Source organism: Ranitomeya imitator, chromosome 1, assembly GCF_032444005.1.
Source record: "Ranitomeya imitator isolate aRanImi1 chromosome 1, aRanImi1.pri, whole genome shotgun sequence".
In the NCBI taxonomy this organism is placed as follows: Eukaryota; Metazoa; Chordata; class Amphibia; order Anura; family Dendrobatidae; genus Ranitomeya; species Ranitomeya imitator.
In genome coordinates, this window is record NC_091282.1 from 531640430 (window position 1) to 531664341 (window position 23912).

Sequence of the window (23912 nt, forward strand, 5' to 3'; positions counted from 1 at the left end):
TGTAGACACCTGTGATGCTAGTTAGTGGACACACCTTGATTTAACATGTCCTTTTGTCACATTATGTTCAGGGGTACCATCATTTCTGTCCAGGCTTATTTCATGAGTTTTATTTTATTTTAAATTCTGTGGAAGCATGGTTGAAAAACAACGTCTGACTTTCAATTGTTCATTTTCATAGATTTTTTTAATTTATTATTACTTTTGTAAGATTCAAGTTATTTCTGTGATCATTGTGGATTTTTCTGTCATTAAATGAGGGGTACCAACAGTACGTGTATATAACAGAGTTTTATTAGCCTCAAAGTTAAAGTGGAAACATACATAACTTTTTATGGTGGCACTGTTTTAGATTTCTCAACCCTTTCTAGAGAAGATTGGGAAATAAAACAGCATTTTCATTTTTTCCTTCAGTTTATTGTGTGGTAAGCTACTGGCTGGTAAATAAATGATTATACAAAATAACTATAGTTTATTTTTATAGCTTGGCAGTTTTATACAATAAAATAATGTTTTAGAAAAAAAAGTCATTCTTAGGTAACTGTATCCTAGAGTCATAATATTTTTCTTTTTTCTACAATACAACCATTTAGGGCATGAGCCATCATTTGCATTTGTTTAAGTCACTTTTCTTTTTTAACTTATGGTTTTTACAGATGTTTTTTGCACCAAATTCATGAAAATGATCGGCATCATTCATTAATTTTGTTCAAAGCCTAAAATTGTCTTGCTTTCTGTCTGTTTTTGTAACTTATTTACAGGAAAAGTTACACATTTTGCAAACTAACTGGAGTACGGACTGATTCCAAAAGGGGAACAGAGTTGCACCAATATGTGCCATTTTTAACCAAGCCGCATTCCATGATTTATCTAAAATATGTGGAAAAGCCACAATGATGTAGAAATCAGAGTACTAACCAAACGACAAAACAACTTGAAAATGATACTTGACACAAATCAAAAAGTCACTAATCGAGAGGCATTACCATAAAAAAAACTGGTGGAAATTCAATGATGACTAGGGCTAGCAATTCTATAATTATTTTTTTTTAACTCCTAAAGATAACAAGTTAAATTAATTCTATGGTTTGTGTAAGATAGCCATCGGAAGCATCTTTGATGGGTGATATGTATCACTGAGGATAGTAACTTCGTTGACGTAAGCCCAGGAAGCAGGTTTCAGGACCGCGTTTTACAAGCATTCAAAAGAGATTGGTGGGAATGATTGCTCACGTATCCCCATCCCGTTTGGTAGCTAAAATGGAGACCAAGTGTCTCAGTGTCTGGGTCTGGAGATGTGTGGATCTCCTGTGTGTTTGTCTGTGCTAACTCCTATCCTGAGCGGGCAAACCCGCAATATTGTATGGACTTTTTACTTTGTGTTTTCATAGTGTGCTGGAAAAGGATGCTTTTTTTGTTTGTTTTCCTGAGCGATATATGTAGTTCTAATAAACCTGCCTGGACATTTTATCGAAACGGCTTCCTGTGCTTACGTCAACCGCAGCTGAGTGAGTACAAACCTCTACAGTTGTTACAAGTACATTGGTACCAAATATACAGTTAGGGCCAGAAATATTTGGACAGTGACACAAGTTTTGTTATTTTAGCTGTTTACAAAAACATGTTCAGAAATACAATTATATATAAAATATGGGCTGAAAGTGCACACTCCCAGCTGCAATATGATAGTTTCCACATCCAAATCGGAGAAATGGTTTAGGAATCATAGCTCTGTAATGCATAGCGTCCTCTTTTTCAAGGGACCAAAAGTAATTGGACAATGGACTCTAAGGGCTGCAATTAACTCTGAAGGTGTCTCCCTCGTTAACCTGTAATCAATGAAGTAGTTAAAAGGTCAGTGGTGGATTCCAGGTGTGTGGTTTTGCATTTGGAAGCTGTTGCTGTGAGCAGACAACATGCGGTCAAAGGAACTCTCAATTGAGGTGAAGCAGAACATCCTGAGGCTGAAAAAAAAGAAAAAATCCATCAGAGAGATAGCAGACATGCTTGGAGTAGCAAAATCAACAGTTGGGTACATTCTGAGAAAAAAGGAATTGACTGGTGAGCTTGGGAACTCAAAAAGGCCTGGGTGTCCACGGATGACAACAGTGGTGGATGATCGCCGCATACTTAATTTGGTGAAGAAGAACCCGTTCACAACATCAACTGAAGTCCAGAACACTCTCAGTGAAGTAGGTGTATCTGTCTCTAAGTCAACAGTAAAGAGAAGACTCCATGACAGTAAATACAAAGGGTTCACATCTAGATGCAAACCATTCATCAATACCAAAAATAGACAGGCCAGAGTTAAATTTGCAGAAAAACACCTCAAGAAGCCAGCTCAGTTCTGGAAAAGTATTCTATGGACAGATGAGACAAAGATCAACCTGTACCAGAATGATGGGAAGAAAAAAGTTTGGAGAAGAAAGGGAACGGCACATGATCCAAGGCACACCACATCTTCTGTAAAACATGGTGGAGGCAACGTGATGGCATGGGCATGCATGGCTTTCAATGGCACTGGGTCACTTGTGTTTATTCATGACATAAGAGCAGACAAGAGTAGCCGGATGAATTCTGAAGTGTACCGGGATATACTTTCAGCCCAGATTCAGCCAAATGCTGCAAAGTTGATTGGACGGCGCTTCATAGTACAGATGGACAATGACCCCAAGCATACAGCCAAAGCTACCCAGGAGTTCATGAGTGCCAAAAAGTGGAACATTCTGCAATGGCCAAGTCAATCTCCAGATATAAACCCAATTGAGCATGCATTTCACTTGCTCAAATCCAGACTTAAGACGGAAAGACCCACAAACAAGCAAGACCTGAAGGCTGCGGCTGTAAAGGCCTGGCAAAGCATTAAGATGGAGGAAACCCAGCGTTTGGTGATGTCCATGGGTTCCAGGCTTAAGGCAGTGATTGCCTCCAAAGGATTTGCAACAAAATATTGAAAATAAAAATATTTTGTTTGGGTTATGTTTATTTGTCCAATTACTTTTGACCTCCTAAAATGTGGAGTGTTTGTAAAGAAATGTGTACAATTCCTACATTTTCTATCAGATATTTTTGTTCAACCCTTCAAATTAAACGTTACAATCTGCACTTGAATTCTGTTGTAGAGGTTTCATTTCAAATCCAATGTGGTGGCATGCAGAGCCCAAATCGCGAAAATTGTGTCACTGTCCAAATATTTCTGGCCCTAACTGTAAATATATATATTTTTTTTTTTTTTTTTTTACGGTGAGCTATTACAAATAAATGTTTTGCTGAGGGGTGACTTTTTTTATTCTTTTTGAAGTTTATCATACTGATTAAACCATGATTTTTAAATGCTTATGGAAGGTCAAAAGGCCTTTGTTAGTTCCATGATTGTGACAGTAAAAAAACCAGTAATCACACCAAAGGGCTGATACACTGACAAAGGGAGCAATGTCTGTCAAACATCTTGGATGCTGCAATCTATACACACTGTGGCATTTAAAGGGTGGAAGGTTATTCGCCGAAACGCGCGTCGGGGAGGACGGGACTGCTGTGCATGGGTACTGTGACTCACCACTGCGGTATGTATTGAATGTCTGACACACGTCTATAGGGTCACAGGCATTGCGGAGAGATGTTTCTCTATGTTTCATAGAAATTGATATCATATATGGACCATTTACCTTTATGGTCCATAAAAGAAATTAGTGCACTTTAGTCCGGTCCCTTTATGAGAGATGTGTGCGGGCTTGTGTAGGGGATTTGTTTGCCTGCCATGCTGTATACCTGTGTTTTATTACATAATAAAGTTTTTTCATATTTGCATTAATTGGACGTCTTTGACTGCGTTTTTGGTGCTCCTTTGTTTGATATATGTATATTCAGTTGTCCATTTATGGTCTGGGTCTGCCTTGGTTAGTATGGCAGATATAATTAATGAATAATATGATAATCAAGACGGACCATGTATTCTACTGAATTGAATCTATACACACTGTGGCATTTAAAGGGTGGAATGAACAGTGACAAACTGTTTGTCTCTGATCATTGTCTAACGTTGCTAGCAACATCATTTGGACTGTGCAGCATTTCAGAAGTCCCCTTAACAGTTGCCATAAATCATACAAGGGTTGTTAAGGGGCTAATGCTTTACATAGCTTAATGTACTTGTTAATGTACATGTTTAATGTACTTGTCTATATTTGCCCCGTATTCACATGTAAAGCGCCATGGAATAAATGGCACTATAAAAATGTATAATAATAATAATAACATAGCTTTGTTTTTTTATTTGGTGCATTTTTTAGCATTTTGGGGGGCTCAGTGCTTTTTCAACATTTGTGTCGCTTTTATAACTCCACTAGACAATAAAGAAACAGTGTTTTTTTCAAGAAACCGTGCCAAAACGTTAAAAAAAAAATATGTCCATGCTTTTTTTCAGCCTGCCCACTAATTTCTATTATAAAGTATAAATCGTCTACAAAGCAGAAAATATCTAAAGAATGTTCAAGTAACTTCTTTTAAGTGCTTGGCATCTTTGGAAACCTGAATCATTGAAAACATATTTAAAAGACTGAACATACAGTGGGGCAAAAAAGTATTTAGTCAGTCAGCAATAGTGCAAGTTCCACCACTTAAAAAGATGAGAGGCGTCTGTAATTTACATCATAGGTAGACCTCAACTATGGGAGACAAACTGAGAAAAAAAATCCAGAAAATCACATTGTCTGTTTTTTTAACATTTTATTTGCATATTATGGTGGAAAATAAGTATTTGGTCAGAAACAAAATTTCATCTCAATACTTTGTAATATATCCTTTGTTGGCAATGACAGAGGTCAAACGTTTTCTGTAAGTCTTCACAAGGTTGCCACACACTGTTGTTGGTATGTTGGCCCATTCCTCCATGCAGATCTCCTCTAGAGCAGTGATGTTTTTGGCTTTTCGCTTGGCAACACGGACTTTCAACTCCCTCCAAAGGTTTTCTTTAGGGTTGAGATCTGGAGACTGGCTAGGCCACTCCAGGACCTTGAAATGCTTCTTACGAAGCCACTCCTTCGTTGCCCTGGCTGTGTGCTTTGGATCATTGTCATGTTGAAAGACCCAGCCACGTTTCATCTTCAATGCCCTTGCTGATGGAAGGAGGTTTGCACTCAAAATCTCACGATACATGGCCCCATTCATTCTTTCATGTACCCGGATCAGTCGTCCTGTCCCTTTGCAGAGAAACAGCCCCAAAGCATGATGTTTCCACCACCATTCTTTACAGTAGGTATGGTGTTTGATGGATGCAACTCAGTATTCTTTTTCCTCCAAACACGACAAGTTGTGTTTCTACCAAACAGTTCCAGTTTGGTTTCATCAGACCATAGGACATTCTCCCAAAACTCCTCTGGATCATCCAAATGCTCTCTAGCAAACTTCAGACGGGCCCGGACATGTACTGGCTTAAGCAGTGGGACACGTCTGGCACTGCAGGACCTGAGTCCATGGTGGCATAGTGTGTTACTTATGGTAGGCCTTGTTACATTGGTCCCAGCTCTCTGCAGTTCATTCACTAGGTCCCCCCGCGTGGTTCTGGGATTTTTGCTCACCGTTCTTGTGATCATTCTGACCCCACGGGGTGGGATTTTGCGTGGAGCCCCAGATCGAGGGAGATTATCAGTGGTCTTGTATGTCTTCCATTTTCTAATTATTGCTCCCACTGTTGATTTCTTCACTCCAAGCTGGTTGGCTATTTCAGATTCAGTCTTCCCAGCCTGGTGCAGGGCTACAATTTTGTTTCTGGTGTCCTTTGACAGCTCTTTGGTCTTCATCATAGTGGAGTTTGGAGTCAGACTGTTTGAGGGTGTGCACAGGTGTCTTTTTATACTGATAACAAGTTTAAACAGGTGCCATTACTACAGGTAATGAGTGGAGGAAAGAGGAGACTCTTAAAGAAGTTACAGGTCTGTGAGAGCCAGAAATCTTGATTGTTTGTTTCTGACCAAATACTTATTTTCCACCATAATATGCAAATAAAATGTTAAAAAAACAGACAATGTGATTTTCTGGATTTTTTTTTCTCAGTTTGTCTCCCATAGTTGAGGTCTACCTATGATGTAAATTACAGACGCCTCTCATCTTTTTAAGTGGTGGAACTTGCACTATTGCTGACTGACTAAATACTTTTTTGCCCCACTGTATAAGCAAGAATCTCTTTAGCATAGAAATGCAAATGTTCCTTCATTTGTGCTTTTAACTAGTGTTCTTTCAGGTGTTTTTTTTTTAGCAAAATCCATCTAAAAAGAAGTTGTGTGCACCTGCAGCGCCCCAGAGTCCTGGTTTGTTGCAGTAATGTTATTCTTCCACCAGGGGGAGTGATGTTACGTCTGAAGGCAATGAAGGAGATCTTCTGTCCAGGTATCACAGCCACACACACACTTCACACGCCAGTCCACCAGGGGGAGCTAAGGGTTCTATCTATTAGGCCACTCCTCACATTGGGGTAAAACTGGGGGGTTGGTGAGGAAGTTAGTCAGAATCAGGACGAGAAGTCTGAGGAGGGTTCCTGGCTGGGGACCAACGAGGAAAGGTCTCCCGGTCGAGCTGGCTAGAGTGATCTCTGGTCAGATCCAGACTGAAGTCTGAGGAGGAAGAAGGACACGGAGCTGCGCCTGCAACCCATGTGGCAGCATCCCAAGAAAGAACAAGAAAGGAATTGCGCTATAGTGAGTGAGTGAGAAAAGAAGTCATAGCAACAGGAGTGAAACATCAGTGGGAGACCAGCTAGAAGCAGGCTGCCTCCATCCTAAGCGCAGATCCGGTGGCCAGAATACAGAGGGAGTAAAGAGCTCTATGCCGTTACTTCAGAGACTGGCAGGGCAGTTAATTCCAAGTTGGCTGTCCGACCTTTATACCTAAGAAGACACAGTGGCAACTTGTGGGGGTTGGGGCGTCTCTAGGGTCCCTATAAACAAGCCTCAGGCCATCAGTCATACGGGTTTTATCCTACCCGTACCACCTGGGGGACAGAGAGGAGTAACAACAGTGAGGACCTTATGGTAGCTTATGCAAGTAACTACGTTACTGTGCGCTAGGGGAAGGCTATTGAATTCCTCCTGGTCAAGGGGACTCTGGATTTGCCTTCAGACCGGCCGGACTCTGCCTACCCTGTGGTCCCTACCCTGGACTGTGGATGCTGAAGCCGTCAGTAAAAGGTAAAGAGGCTGCACCTGTGTCCTCATTATTCACTGCGCCTTGCACCATCCACCACCTACACTCTGGGAAGCCCTGGGGACATACTTCACCTGTGGGAAGGTATACCATCTAGCTGTCATAACATCGCCCCAGCGGACCCCTAAGCAGCGTCGGTCACCCTGACCGAATATCACAGGTGGCGCACAAACATTATCCCTTTAAAGACCTTCCCCCCATTTCATTTACGGACCTCCCGAGGGCCACGGACCGGGTCAGCCGCCGTGACATCCCCATTGACTACAGAAGGGCCCGGTACCGAGTATCCCCTAGCCCTTGGGGGCGATTCACACTCATCATTAGTGCTCTAATCACTTCCTCCGTTCTACAGAAACTGAAGTTTATTGAAATATGCTAAATAGGATACTCGGTGCACCCTTGGTGTGGCCAAGAGCAAGACAGTATTGTCAATCTCAGTGAGGCTCCTGACCACGCTATGGGTGCTCATTGCACCGTAGTTAGTATCTTTGTTGAAACTTTAGGCATTTCTGAGGAATTGAGGCAGTGATTAGAACATTAAAAAGGGTGCCATTTCTATACATACTATATCCCAAGCAAGGCTATGTGCTTAGTTTATACTGTCAGCTTGAGCCTGGGACTCTAATAACAGCAAGAACAAAATGCATGTCATCACAATAATGCAAACTATGATGAAACACCATTGCATCACATTTTATGTCATTGGTGTATGCAGGATGCTGTTGGGATCTTGTACAGGATTTGGATCACATTTTTTGCAGCTCAGCTCTAATCCATTTGCATTGAAGCTAACCTGCATTATACAGGAACAGGCACTATATAAAATACATGCAGTCATGGCCGAAAGTGTTGGCACTCTTTACATTGTTCCAGAAAATGAAGTATTTCTCTCAGAAAATTATTGCAAATGCACATGTTTTGTTATACACGTTTATTTTCTTTGTGTATATTGGAACAACACAAAAAAAAACAGAGAAAGAAGGCAAATTGGACATAATTTGACAGAAAACCCTCAAAATATGCTCAAAAAAATCAGTGCTACCTCTCCAAAAATTTGTGTAAATGGCCGGTATAAGGGAGGATCCAGACATCTCTTATCGGCATGTCTCTTAATCCTGGCCTATGCCCGTTTCAAGGCAATTTTGGTCTCCTGCCAGACCCTGGAGAACTCCTCGGACAGAAGATCAGCCGCTGGCACACCCGAGACAGGAAGTACCGGTAGAGGCATACCAGGATGTTGCCCATAGATGATGAAGGGAGATTTGGAAGATGACTCGTTGATGTGATTATTGTACGCAAACTCAGCTCACGGAAGCAAATCAGACCAGTCATTTTGATGACCGTTGGAAAAATGACAGGGATAAGTCATCAGTATTTGGTTTGTGCGCTCTGCTTGTTCTTTGGTCTGAGGATAAGCTGTAGAGAAATCCAAGGTAACATTCATCAGTTTGCATAGAGCTCGCCAAAAAGAGAGGTGAACTGGACTCCTCTATCAGAGACTATGTGCAACGGAAAACTGTGAATTTGGAAGATATGAGCAATGAAGATTCTCGCCAATTCAGGAGCGGAAGGTAATCCTGGCAAAGGGACGAAATGAGCCATCTTGGAGAATCGATCCACGACTACAAAAAGGACCGTATGACCAGAAGACCGAGGAAGGTCAGTAATAAAATCCATAGCCATATGCTGCCAGGGAGTCGAAGGAACTGGAAGCGGAAGTAGGAGACTGGAGGGCAGATATCTGGGGATCTTGTTTCTTGCACAGGAAGGACATGAGGCGACAAAACTTCAAACATCCGGAAGAAGAGACTGCCACCAATACTGAACAAGTAGACCCAAAGAGAAAGTATTACTGCACAAAATTGCACACCATCAAATAAATACATACCAAATTGATAAACAAAGGCTGATTTTATTCACAGATCAAGACACACAACATAGATAATAAAAACATAATTAAAAACATGAAAACAACATCAAGAACACACAGGAAATACATATAATGACTCAGTATAATCCGCTAACCCAAAGACAAACCAATGGCTCATGGGGTGTTGCGCAAAAACAAAATACCAGAGGTACAGTGCAAGGATTAGCTCGTATGGCCGCTGCCACAGACCAGAGCGAGCAGGTAATAACAAGTGCACAAAAAACGTCCAAGGCAAAAAGCAGCAACCAGCCAAAAAGGGCATATACAGGGTAGCCTATACAAAATAGTATAACTGAGACACAACGTATAAACAGGAGAAACCTCCCATAGAATTACCACCTGGTGACGTGATGCCCCACGCGTATCGTCCGGCGGACCAGGCTTCGTCAGGGGATGCATGCTGGCCCGTGCACCAGCCTTAAATAGTACATGCTAGATAGCAAATAAGGTTCCGGTGTGTACAGGCAGGTACCGTGAAACCGAAAGTAGACGCTGACCGTAATTAGGTGCTGACACCTGAAGAGCCAGCGCAGACATGCGCAGAAGGACCGGGGGGCAGGAGACACCAACGGACCAAAGCCACAATAGGAGGTCCGTGGAGTCCTGACAGTCCAGCATGATCATGCGCAAAGAGGGAGAGCGGAGATAAACGCACTGTGCAGGCGCCGGTGGGGGCCAATGAAGGAACGCAGACATGCGCAGAAGGATAAGAGGACAGGAAACACAGACGGCCCAATACCTGAAGTAAAAGGTCCGTAGCGTCCTGATGGAACGGCGCGTACATGCGCAGAGAAGAAGAGCAAAAAACACACTGCGCAGGCGCCGGCGGGGGCCAATAATATCAGGACCAAGACGCATGCGCAGATAACGGTCCACTAAAGACCGAGACTATGAGCAACTACCAATCAGCAAAGTACAGTTAGATGTAAAACACAGCAAATAGGGAACGGCGTAAATACATCCAGGGGAAAACACAACTGTAAGTAGACCAAAGTCACCCACACACATAACACAGTCAAATAGGACCAAGCATCCCCCGGGGGCATACAAGCATGCACACAAACTAACAGCCTCACAAATCAAGATTGGATGGAAATATTGAGGCGATCCCCATAGTACCCAGATGAGACTTTATTTGGCAAGAATAATAATATAATATATAAACAAATAATATAGCAGATACAGAGTTCCACAGTCAATATGTAATACCAATACAAAAATATGCACGATCTATCCAACATGTTACATCCATATCATAAAAAGAATACATAGCAGGGGACCAATAAGGTCAAGTGTGCGCAGTGCTGAAAAACAGCACCCCCCATGAGCCAAAAATACATAGAAATATTATTATGCTTAACGCCTGAACCCCTAAATGGGAAAAGAGGCCCATTCTGGCCTCATATGCACAGTGCTGACTAGTAGCACCCCCATGAGCCAATGCCCATACTTTATCATGTTGAATTAGGCAGTAGTACCCCGTAAGACAGTATAACATAAATATACAAAGATACACTTTAATACAAAGGACAAATCTGGACCCAAAATGAGCCCAGAATAAACATGATAGAAGTTCAAATAGCGTCCATAGAAATAATTGGGCATGAGAAGCAGGTCCCGCTAAGGAACACATACTAGGGTCCACAGAGTCCATAGTCCTAGCAGGGAAACGAAGGTAAGTATGCCAAGTTTGTGGTAAGAGATAGAAAGAGGCAGCTTCCAAAATGGGCAAAGACCTCCACACCTAGGCCCGTCAGCAGTAGACCAACGCATGAGGGAATGTTCATCCAAGGAATCCCGTAAATAACAGCTCTTCGTTTAAACCTACGGGAGTAATTGAACCAAGATTAAAAATCCATCTCGCCTCCATACGCAGAAGTAGTTGTCCATATGCGCCACCCCTATTAGTTGTACGCACTCTATCTAGTCCAATAATTTTAGTGCCCAGAGTCCGGCCATCATGATCTGCCAAAAAATGAGATGCTACCGGGGTGAGCACTTTACCTTTCAAGGAGTCACTACGTGCCAGATTAATGGTAGAGAAGTGTTTTTGTATTCTACGCCGTAACTCCTGAGAGGTCTGGCCGACGTAGACCCTCTGGCAAGGGCAGATGAGGGCGTAAACAACAAAGGTCGTCTTGCAATTAATATAGGCACACAGCCTATGTCTGCTCTGATTGGTAGGGTTCACAAAATAACTTCTAGTGGGACACATATATGGACAAATGTTACAATTTCCACACGCAAATGACCCACGAAGATCAATGCCCCGATTAAGCCTAGTAGTTTGCCTTTTATAGTGACTGTTTGTCAGAAGATCTCTAAAGTTAGGGGCTCTTCTAGCTGCAAGTTGTGGTCGGTCACCCACTAGCCTTGAAGTAGACAAGTCAGTGGTAAGTATGCCCCAATGCCTCTGCAAAATAGTTCTGATCTGTGACCAATTATTATTATAACTGGTAACAAATCTGGGCTTACTATCCCGTACCTTGTTCTGAGGCACCAACAGCGACTCCTGAGTGTGCCCATTAGCCCGCTGAAAGGCTGCATAGATGCTTCTCCGTGGGTAGTGTCTTTGACGGAACCGATTAGTCAGGTTAAAGGGACTCTGTCACCTGAATTTGGCGGGACTGGTTTTGGGTCATATGGGCGGAGTTTTCGGGTGTTTGATTCACCCTTTCCTTACCTGCTGGCTGCAATATTGGATTGAAGTTCATTCTCTGTCCTCTGTAGTACACGCCTGCACAAGGCAAGATTGCTTTGCGCAGGCGTGTACTATGGAGGACAGAGAATGAACTTCAATCCAATATTGCAGCCAGCATGCAGCCAGCAGGTAAGGAAAGGGTGAATCAAACACCCGAAAACTCCGCCCATATGACCCAAAACCAGTCCCGCCAAATTCAGGTGACAGGTTCCCTTTAAGAGCTTCTTGGTGAAAGTCCTCATCCGAGGTGCAATTTCTCCGTGTTCTCAGGAACTGCCCAACAGGAACACCGTTCCTGGTGTGTGTAGGATGAAAGCTCCTATAGTCCAGAAGACTGTTGGTAGCAGTCGGTTTCCGAAATAGTTTGGTGAGAAGAGAGCCATCCCTGGCCATCACCTGCAGGTCCAGAAAAGTCACTACAGTAGAGGAGAAGGAATACGTCAGCATAATATTATGGAAATTCCTATTGAGAGAAGTAACAAAATTGTGACACTCATCAATGCTGCCCGTCCAAATGAAAAAAATATCGTCGATATATCGACTCCAATGGCAAACGTGCCGCTTAAACTCCTCCAGGGGGTACACCATGGTGGCCTCCCACCAACCCAAAAAGAGATTGGCGATGGCCGGGGCACAGCGCGCCCCCATGGCCACTCCTGAGACTTGAAGATAGTAAGACCTATCAAACAGGAAGAAATTGTGCCTCATGATGAACTCAAGCAAGTCAACTATTAGGGAATCGTGCATTCGATCCGAATGCCCCAACTGGTCAAGAAAGTACAAAGTGGCCGTAATTCCGTCGTCATGACTGATATTGGAATAGAGCGACTCAACGTCGCAAGTAACCAATAAAAAGTTTGAGGGTAAAGATACTTCCCGACAAATACGGATGAAGTGTGATGTGTCCAAGACAAAAGATGGTAAATTTCTGGTTAGGGGCTGCAAAAAATGGTCCACGTACATGCAAGCTTTTTCACAGAGACTTCCTATCCCAGCCACAATGGGGCGGCCAGGAGGTCTCTGTGAATCTTTGTGAATCTTGGGTAGCATGTAGAATGTTGCTGTAATAGGGACCTCTACCCACATAAACTCAAACTCGTGATGACTAATGAAGCCAAGATCCCTCGCCTTCTCCAAAAGCTGTCTAAACTTCCCTGCAAACACAGCCGTAGGGTCCGATGGCAACTTCCTGTAGAATCGACTATTACCAAGTTGTCGGTGTGCCTCTTCTAGATAAAGGGAGTGTGGCCAAAGGACCACATTACCCCCCTTATCAGCTTCTTTGATAAGAAAGTTAGTATTGGACCTAAGATCTCTAAGGGCCCGCCTCTCATCACCACTAAGGTTGCCTAGCAAAAATCTGCCAGGTCGTAGGGCTACAATATCCCGTTTGGCGAGCTCAAAAAACACTCGAATGGCAGGGACTAGAGAAAAAGGTGGAGCTACCTTGGATTTGTTTTTAAAAAGGCGAGAATCCTTACCATCATCAAGGCTATTTTCCTGCAAGAGTTGTAAAAGGTCACAAAAGACCTGTTGGTCCGTCTGTTCCAATCCCTCTGTCATGTGTGGTCTACTGTGTAACACCTGTAAAAGAAGACGTCTGCAAAATAAATACAGATCTTTTACCACCGTAAACTTATCCAACTCATGGACCGGGGAAAAAGTTAAGCCCCGTTGTAGCACAGATAGTTCACTAGGGGACAGAATATGGTCCGATAAATTAACTACCTGTAGCATATCGCAAGGTACCTGGGTGGGAGCAGCGGGAGAAATTAGGGATCCTGGAGTCATCATTTGCGTTGGGCCTTGTATGGCCTCTTGAACGTGGGCTGACAACCCCCGTACCTCGTGGTCCGTGGAGGCAGAAATACGGCGCCTCAGCCCCCTTCGAGTCCGGTGTCGGGATCGCTTTCTACTGAAGATAAAAAATCACTTTCCGACGTGCCAGTTGTCATAGTAGTCTGCTTGGAATCATTACTTTTTTGAGGTTGAAAGCCTTGCCTCCTGTTTCCCTGATGTTTCCATTTAAAGGCTTTTTTGGAGTCGAAGTCATTGCGATCCCTAAAGAATTTTGACTTCTTCTTAGACATCACCTCACGGTCATACTTGTCCAGACCCTCCTTAAGTTTGACCTTGAAGGGCTGCACTTGTTTGACATCATCAAAATTCGCCATCTTGGCTTCCAAGTCTTTAATACGGCCTTTAGTTTGGACCAGAAGTTCACGATCATGCTCCAAAAGCATATTCATAATGATACTGGAACATTTTAGAAGACCTTGTTCCCATATGTCACGAAACCCAGAGGAGGGTTCCCACGCCAGAAAAATAGACACTCTAAGACCACGAGGGGCAATCCCCAACTTGACATACTCCTCGAGACTGCGTATATTCCACCAGAGTCTGATCCCAGCCCGGTGTGCCCCCGTTAATTCCGAAGCAAGTTTATTAAAATCTGAATCTGGTGAACTCTGTTCCTCCGATGAAAAAACATTCATAGATTGAGCCCGCCATGCGGCTTCTCGAGCCTCCCAATCCATGGCCCACAGCACTGACTAACCACAACCGAAACCTAAAAAAAATATATATGGTAAGACACGTGCAATCAATATAGAGAAATGCACATAAAATACATAGTTATTTTCCAAATAGAATGCGTGCAAGCCCAAAGAGAAAAACCCACCATAAGGTGAGCATAGAGCATACAATGAAACAAAGCAAGTTTAGGGCGCACAGCTGTATAGAACAAGTAAAAAATCCTGAGGGTGCAAAAAAACAGTAATAAAAACTGAACAAGTAGACCCAAAGAGAAATTTATCTGGAATATTCGGCCGTCGTCGTCGCCATTGGGAGCAGGGTTCTTTTTTGTGGCCAAGAAGGATGGTTCGCTGAGACCTTGTATTGATTACCACCTTCTAAATAAAATCACGGTCAAATTTCAGTACCCCTTGCCGCTGCTATCTGATTTGTTTGCTCGGATTAAGGGGGCTAGTTGGTTCACCAAGATAGATCTTCGTGGTACATATAATCTTGTGCGTATTAAATGGGGCGATGAATGGAAAACTGCTTTTAATACGCCCGAGGGCCATTTTGAGTACCTAGTTATGCCATTCGGACTTGCCAATGCTCCATCAGTATTTCAGTCCTTTATGCATGACATCTTCCGAGAGTACCTGGATAAATTCCTGATTGTATACTTGGATGATATTTTGGTCTTCTCGGATGATTGGGAGTCTCATGTGAAGCAGGTCAGAATGGTGTTCCAGGTCCTGCGTGCTAATTCTTTGTTTGTGAAGGGATCAAAGTGTCTCTTTGGTGTTCAGAAGGTTTCATTTTTGGGGTTCATTTTTTCCCCTTCTACCATCGAGATGGACCCTGTTAAGGTCCAGGCCATTTATGATTGGACTCAGCCGACATCTCTGAAGAGTCTGCAAAAGTTCCTGGGCTTTGCTAATTTTTATTGTCGCTTCATCTGTAATTTTTCTAATATTGCTAAACCATTGACCGATTTGACCAAGAAGGGTGCTGATGTGGTCAATTGGTCTTCTGCTGCTGTGGAAGCTTTTCAAGAGTTAAAGCGTCGTTTTTCTTCTGCCCCTGTGTTGTGTCAACCAGATGTTTCGCTTCCGTTCCAGGTTGAGGTTGATGCTTCTGAAATTGGAGCGGGGGCTGTTTTGTCGCAAAGAGGTGCTGATTGCTCGGTGATGAAGCCATGCGCCTTCTTTTCCAGGAAGTTTTCGCCTGCTGAGCGAAATTATGATGTTGGCAATCGAGAGTTGCTGGCCATGAAGTGGGCATTCGAGGAGTGGCGTCATTGGCTTGAAGGAGCTAAGCATCGCGTGGTGGTCTTGACTGATCACAAGAACTTGACTCATCTCGAGTCTGCCAAACAGTTGAATCCTAGACAGGCTCGTTGGACGCTGTTTTTCTCCCGTTTTGACTTTGTGGTTTCGTACCTTCCGGGCTCTAAAAATGTGAAGGCGGATGCCCTGTCTAGGAGTTTTGTGCCCGACTCTCCGGGTTTGCCTGAGCCGGCGGGTATTCTCAAAGAGGGAGTAATAGTGTCTGCCATCTCCCCTGATTTGCGGCGGGTGCTGCAAAAATTTCAGGCTAATAAACCTGATCGTTGCCCAGCAGAGAAACTGTTTGTCCCTGATAGGTGGACGAATAAAGTTATCTCTGAGGTTCATTGTTCGGTGTTGGCTGGTCATCCTGGAATCTTTGGTACCAGAGATTTGGTGGCTAGATCCTTTTGGTGGCCGTCTCTGTCGCGGGATGTGCGTTCTTTTGTGCAGTCCTGTGGGATTTGTGCTCGGGCTAAGCCCTGCTGTTCTCGTGCCAGTGGGTTGCTTTTGCCCTTGCCGATCCCGAAGAGGCCTTGGACACATATCTCTATGGATTTTATTTCGGATCTCCCCATCTCTCAAAAAATGTCGGTCATTTGGGTAGTTTGTGATCGCATCTCTAAGATGATCCATTTGGTACCCTTGTCTAAATTACCTTCCTCCTCTGATTTGGTGCCATTGTTCTTCCAGCATGTGGTTCGTTTACATGGCATTCCAGAGAACATCGTTTCTGACAGAGGTTCCCAGTTTGTTTCGAGGTTTTGGCGAGCCTTTTGTGCTAGGATGGGCATTGATTTGTCTTTTTCCTCGGCTTTCCATCCTCAGACAAATGGCCAGACTGAACGAACCAATCAGACCTTGGAAACATATCTGAGATGTTTTGTTTCTGCTGATCAGGATGATTGGGTGTCCTTTTTGCCGTTGGCTGAGTTCGCTCTTAATACTCGGGCCAGCTCGGCTACCTTGGTTTCACCGTTTTTCTGCAACTCTGGGTTCCATCCTCGTTTCTCTTCAGGGCAGGTTGAGTCTTCGGACTGTCCTGGTGTGGATACTGTGGTGGACAGGTTGCAGCAGATTTGGACTCATGTAGTGGACAATTTGACCTTGTCCCAGGAGAAGGCTCAACGTTTCACTAATCGCAGACGCTGTGTGGGTCCCCGACTTCGTGTTGGGGATTTGGTTTGGTTGTCATCTCGTTATATTCCTATGAAGGTTTCCTCTCCTAAGTTTAAGCCTCATTTCATTGGCCCGTATAGGATTTCTGAGGTTCTTAATCCTGTGTCTTTTCGTTTGACCCTTCCAGATTCTTTTTCCATCCATAACGTATTCCATAGGTCATTGTTGCGGAGATACGTGGCGCCTGTGGTTCCATCTGTTGATCCTCCTACCCCGGTTTTGGTGGAGGGGGAGTTGGAGTATATAGTGGAGAAGATTTTGGATTCTCGTGTTTCGAGACGGAAACTCCAGTATCTGGTTAAGTGGAAGGGTTATGGTCAGCAAGATAATTCCTGGGTCTTTGCCTCTGATGTCCATGCTGCCGATCTTGTTCATGCCTTTCATATGGCTCATCCTGGTCGGCCTGGGGGCTCTGGTGAGGGTTCGGTGACCCCTCCTCAAGGGGGGGTACTGTTGTGAATTCTGTGATCAAGCTCCCTCCTGTGGTCACGAGGAGTTTCCTTCCTCAGGTGATGAGGTTAAGTCGTTAGGTGCTGCTCTATTTAACTCCACCTAGTGCTTTGATCCTGGCCTCCAGTCAATGTTCTAGTATTGGTCTTGCTTCCTCCTGGATCGTTCCTGTGGCCTGTCTGCTCAGCATAAGCTAAGTTCTGCTTGTGTCCTTTTGCTGCTCTATTTTCTGTCCAGCTTGTTTTTTTGGTTCTGCTTGCTTGCTGGAAGCTCTGAGACACAGAGGGAGCACCTCCGTACCGTTAGTCGGTGCGGAGGGTCTTTTTGCCCCTCTGCGTGGTTGTTTGTAGGTTTTTGTGTTGACCGCAAAGCTATCTTTCCTATCCTCGGTCTATTCAGTAAGTCGGGCCTCACTTTGCTAAATCTATTTCATCTCTGTGTTTGTATTTTCATCTTAACTCACAGTCATTATATGTGGCGGGCTGCCTTTTCCTTTGGGGAATTTCTCTGAGGCAAGGAAGGCCTATTTTTCTATCTTCAGGACTAGCTAGTTTCTCAGGCTGTGCCGAGTTGCATAGGGAGCGTTAGGCGCAATCCACGGCTACCTCTAGTGTGGTTTGATAGGTTTAGGGATTGCGGTCAGCAGAGTTTCCACGTCTCAGAGCTCGTCCTATGTTTTGTGGTTTTTGTCAGGTCACTTGTGTGCTCTGAACTTCAAGGTCCATTGTGGTTCTGAATTACCTATTCATAACAGATATATTAGAGAATTAACCTTTCATTGTACGAAGAATAACATTTATATGGTGAAAACAGAAAATCCCTTTTTCAGGAGATAAACATTAATTTTTGAGCAGTGTTTCGGGTTTGTTGGCTTATTTAGTTTTTCAAATAAAAAGTAAAAATGAATTAATCATTTCATGGGTGTGCCTGAAATTACAACTACAAACACTGCTCAAAAAAAATAAAGGGAACACTTAAACAACAGAATATAACTCCAAATAAATCAAACTTCTGTGAAATCAAACTGTCCACTTAGGAAGCAACACTGTTTGACCATTAATTTCACATGCTGTTGTGCAAATGGAATAGACAACAGATGGAAATTATTGGCAATTATCAAGACACACTCAATAAAGGATTGGTTCTGCAGGTGGGGACCACAGACCACATCTCAGTACCAATGTTTTCTGGTTGATGTTTTGGTCACTTTTGTGCTTTCACACTCGTGGTAGCATGAGACGGACTCTACAACCCATGCAAGTGGTTCAGGTACTGCAGCTCATCCAGGATGGCACATCAATGCGAGCTGTGGCAAGAAGGTTTGCTGTGTCTGTCAGCGTAGTGTCCAGAGGCTGGAGGCGCAGGCTGGAGGAGCTACCAGGAGACAGGCCAGTACACCAGGAGACCTGGAGGGGCCCGTAGGAGAGCAACAACCCATCAGCAGGACCACTACCTCAGCCTTTGTGCAAGGAAGAACAGGAGGAGCACTGCCAGAGCCCTGCAAAATGACTTCCAGCAGGCCACAAATGTGCATATGTCTGCACAAACTGTTAGAAACCAACTCCATGAGGATGGTCTGAGTGCCTGACGCCTACAGATGGGGTTGTGCTCACAGCCCAACACTGTACAGGACGCTTGGCATATGCCACAGAACATCAGTATTGGCAAATTTGCCACTGGCGCCCTGTGCTCTTCACAGATGAAAGCAGGTTCACACAGAGCACATGTGACAGATGTGACAGAGTCTGGAGATGCCGTGGAGAGTGATCTGCTGCCTGCAGCATCCTTCAGCATGATCGGTTTGGCAGTGGGTCAGTAATGGTGTGGGGTGGCATTTCTTTGCAGGGCCGCACAGCCCTCCATGTGCTCGCCAGAGGTAGCCTGACAGCTATCAGGTATCGGGATGAGATCCTGAGACCCCTTGTGAGACAATATGCTCGTGCGGTTGGCCCTTGGTTCCTCCTAATGCAAGACAATGCCAGACGTCATGTGGCTGGAGTGTGTCAGCAGTTCCTGCAAGATAAAGACATTGAAGCTATGGACTGACTCGCCCATTCCCCAGACCTGAATCCGATTGAACACATCTGGGACATCATGTCTCACACCATCCACCAACATCACATTGCACCACAGACTTTCCAGGAGTTGGCGGTGCTTTAGTCCAGGACTGGGACGAGATCCCTCAGGAGACCATCCACCGCCTCACCAGGAGCATGCCCAGGCTTTGTAGGGAGGTTATACAGGCACGTGAAGGCCACACACACTACTGAGCATCAATCATTTCCTTGTCTTGAGGCATTTCCACTGAAGTTGGATCAGCCTGTAACTTCATTTTCCACTTTGACTTTGAGAATCATTCCAACTCCAGATCTCCATGGGATATTAGTTGTGATTTATGTTGATCATTTTTAGGTTTTATTGTTCTCAACACATTCCACTATGTAATGAATAAATATTTACAATTGGAATATTTCATTCAGTGATATCTAGGATGTGGGATTTTAGTGTCCCCATTATTATTTTGAGAAGTGTATGCTGTGGTAACTTAAAGGAAACCTGTCACCATGAAAATATGGTTCAATCTGAAGGCATCTTGTGATAGAGCAGGAGAGCTGAGTAGATTGGTATATAGTTTAACAAGAAAGATTCAGTGTAACCTTCTGCTAATCATATAAACATCTGCTCATTCTGGGATTTTCAGTCCAGTGGGCGGTCCTATCAGTGACTGACAGCTACCTCTGCACACACATTTATACAAAGAAAGCTGTCAGTCACAGATAAGACCACCCACTGGACCAAAAATCTAAGAAAGAGCAGATGATTACATGAATAAAAACACAAGTTACTCTGAATCTTTTGTCATAAGACTGTATAACTATATACTCTGCTCCCTCTGCTCTATAACATGGTGCCTGCAGATTAGATTGCATTTTCTGGGTGACAGGTTCCCTTTAAGAAAAGTTACATCCTACATTTCCTATCTTCTGGGTAAGATGCTTGCCATAAAAACTTTCACATCAACAAAGTACATTAGGTTTTCTTACATGGCAAAATAGGTACATGACAGTAGAAAAGCACCACCAGGACCATCTGGTCACTGACTAAAAGTAAGCCAGTTTCCTCATCTATACAGTAAAACTAAAATATTGCATTCAGTGTGTCAGAATGCCCCAGGAATTCCTTCTCTCTCTTTAGGCTCATTCAGACAAGTTTTTCTCGAGTTCTGTGATTTTCATAGATAAAAGACATACCTTCAATAGCCTATGGGGCTGTTCATATGACTGTGTATTTTTGCAGTCCAAGTGGTCCACAGCAAAACTCGGAAACGTGTGAGTTTGACCCAAATCACGGATTGAACTCCCCAATACAAGTCTATAACTCCATGTAAAAATTAGATAGCATCTGGATGCCATTAGTGTGCCGTCCGCGTTTCATAAAAAGGTTGGAGAAATCTCTATCAGTTGGGTTTTTTTTTACGTATGAAAAAAATTGATGAAACTCCTTTGGTAAAATCACTGACCAAACACTGATGGAAACCAGACCCAAAACACTGATGAAAATTTGCCAGTTCTTGTGTATGATAAAAATCACTTTCATCTGAATGTCACAATAATATAGGTAAGTGCCACAAAATCATGTCGTTAAAATCAATCAAACAATGTCCTTAGTTAGTAAAATTCAGGTATACATTACATTGCAGCAATCTCTAGCAATATTTATCTATCACTGACTAGCAATGCATGCTATGATCAGAATTGGATGTGCAGAGACTGGATCTGTACATCTTATTCCTATCATATGAACATGTGACAGCTGCAGCTACCAGTTGCAGCGGACACATACCGCACCTGCCAAAGGCAAAAGCAATAAGTCCGGCAGAGGAAAAGTGCAGAATTTACACAGGAATGGCAGGGGTTCGGTAGGTAAGTAATTTTTTTTTTTTATTTAATGCTGGGTTGGGCAATAAAGATAATGGATAACTCCTGTAATATGTTTTTAGGTAGTGTTGGGAACTGTAACTCTTGTGTTGCTATTCCTATAAAGTAACTTTTTGGTGGATTGTTTGAAGAATTATGGAAAATATCTTCAGTGCACTCAGTTAAACATCTCTAGGTGCTCAGTATGTCTGCCTATTAGTTGATGAATGCAACAAGAAGGTGTTCGGCAGTTGACAGCTGATTACAGCGAGAGGCATTTGGAATGTGCTTGGAGTATAATGGAAAGACATTCTGAAGGTCAAAGTATCTTATTATTTCATTGTACAGAGTGCACCTTGCAAGACATAAAAGGACTTAATCTTTTCCTTTCTTCAATCCAGTAACAAAACCTATGTTCTAGCTTTCGTTTGACATTTTACTGATTTACGCCACATGAGTTCTGGAACAGCTACCAGTCCTGCTGTGAGTCATTCCCAAGACCTCCAGAAATTGAACTAAATTGTCCAATTAAATGTTCCACTCAATATGTTTTTAATACTTGCTCCTTCACGTAACACCCTATCCTACATTTCCTTCAGCATCTACTTAAGCTTTACCGTTAAATGTTGTTCACCTTTACTACTAAACTGAAATATTGATGATGGTTTAGGAATATACCTTTAAGTCATTAATGTACAGTTTATAATAAGAAAACCCTTTATATGTAATAATTTAAGCAAAATGTCATTAATAAGAACCATTTTGCAATGTAAGTATATAAATATCTTACTCTTTGAGTTTCATTTTATAGTAAAACTGACTTATTGTGTGTGTATACATATGTATATATATATACTTTAGTTTGTGTATATATAAATGTGTTGGTGTGTATGTATGTATATATATATACATGTACATAATGTTTGTGTGTGTGTGCATGTGTACATATATATGTATGTGTGCAGTATGTGTGGGGTGTGTGTGTGTATATATATATATATATACTGTCATGATCCGTTCCGGAGTTTAGTCTTGTCTGCTTTTTCTCTGGGTGGATCATGTCAAGGGTTAACTTTGCTCTGCCTCATTCTGGGCTCGGGTTTGTTATTTAGCTTCCAGGTATGCAGAGGGTGGTGTCAGCTATAGCTCTGTCTTTGGCATGTGAACCTGACTCTGGAAGCCCTTGATTTGTCCTACTGTGAACCCTGACTTGTCTTGTGTCTGTTATCTCCCCCTGCCTGCCCTTTCCCAGTGTCTTTTTGTTTGTCTGTATATCTGCTTGACTCCCTGGTTCTGATCTCTTGGCTTGGCTTTTTGACTCCGTTTCAGTTTGTCCCTATTGTACCGTATTTTGCCCGTCCTGATTTACTGATCCCTTGCTATGTCCTGACTATCCATTCTGTCTAAATCCTTTTTTACTGTTGTGCTCTGACTTGGTTTTCCTGACCTCGCTCTCGCCACTAGGTGGCGTCTGTTCAGTTGCTCTGTGTGTGCAGTTTGGCTTCCATACCAGGCTCCCCCTGGTGGAGGTTGCACTGTACTGCACTGCAGATGCATGACATATACTAGCTGAAGAGCCCGGCATTGGCCTGGCAGAGTAACTAACTGTGGTTAGTTATAACATACTAGATTGTGGCCCGATTCTAACGCATCGGGTATTCTAGAATATGCATGTCCCCGTAGTATATGATTCCAGAATTCGCGGCAGACTGTGCCCGTCGCTGATTGGTCGAGGCAACCTTTATGACATCATCATCGCCATGGCAACCATTATGACATCTACGTCGATACTGTGCCCGTTGCTGATTGGTCGAGGCCTGGCGGCCTCGATCAATCAGAGATGCGGGATTTCCAGGACAGACAGACAGACAGAAAGACAGACAGACGGAAAAACCCTTAGACAATCTATATATATAATTGTCTAAGGGTTTTTCCGTCTGTCTGTCTTTCTGTCTGTCTGTCCTGGAAATCCCGCATCTCTGATTGGTCGAGGCCGCCAGGCCTCGACCAATCAGCAACGGGCACAGTATCGACGTAGATGATGTAGATGTCATAATGGTTGCCATGGCGACGATGATGTCATAAAGGTTGCCTCGACCAATCAGCGACGGGCACAGTCTGCCGCGAATTCTGGAATCATATACTACGGGGACATGCATATTCTAGAATACCCGATGCGTTAGAATCGGGCCACAATCTAGTTATATATATAGATTATAATCCAACAATACAAGAAACGCAGATGCACTCACCAAGATGCAGTTTCAAGTGTCCTTCATTACAACACCAAACGGTACATACAGAGTGCCCATATACACATCATACACATTCTCCATCCCTTAGTCCTGTGCCCATATACCCATCATACACATCCTCCATTCCATAGTCCCATGCCCATATACCCATCCTCCATCCCATAGTCCCATGCCCATATACCCATCACACATCCTCTGTCTCATAGTTCCATGCCCATATACCCATCATGACATCATCTTCGCTATGGCAATCATTCTGACATCATCATCGCCATGGCAACTTATTATGACATCATTGTCACCATGGTGACCATTATGACATAACATACACCATTACAACCTATTATAACATCATCGTCACCATAGAAACCATTGTGACATCATCGTCGACATGGCAACCATTATTACATCACTGTTGATACACACACACATACATACACTCGC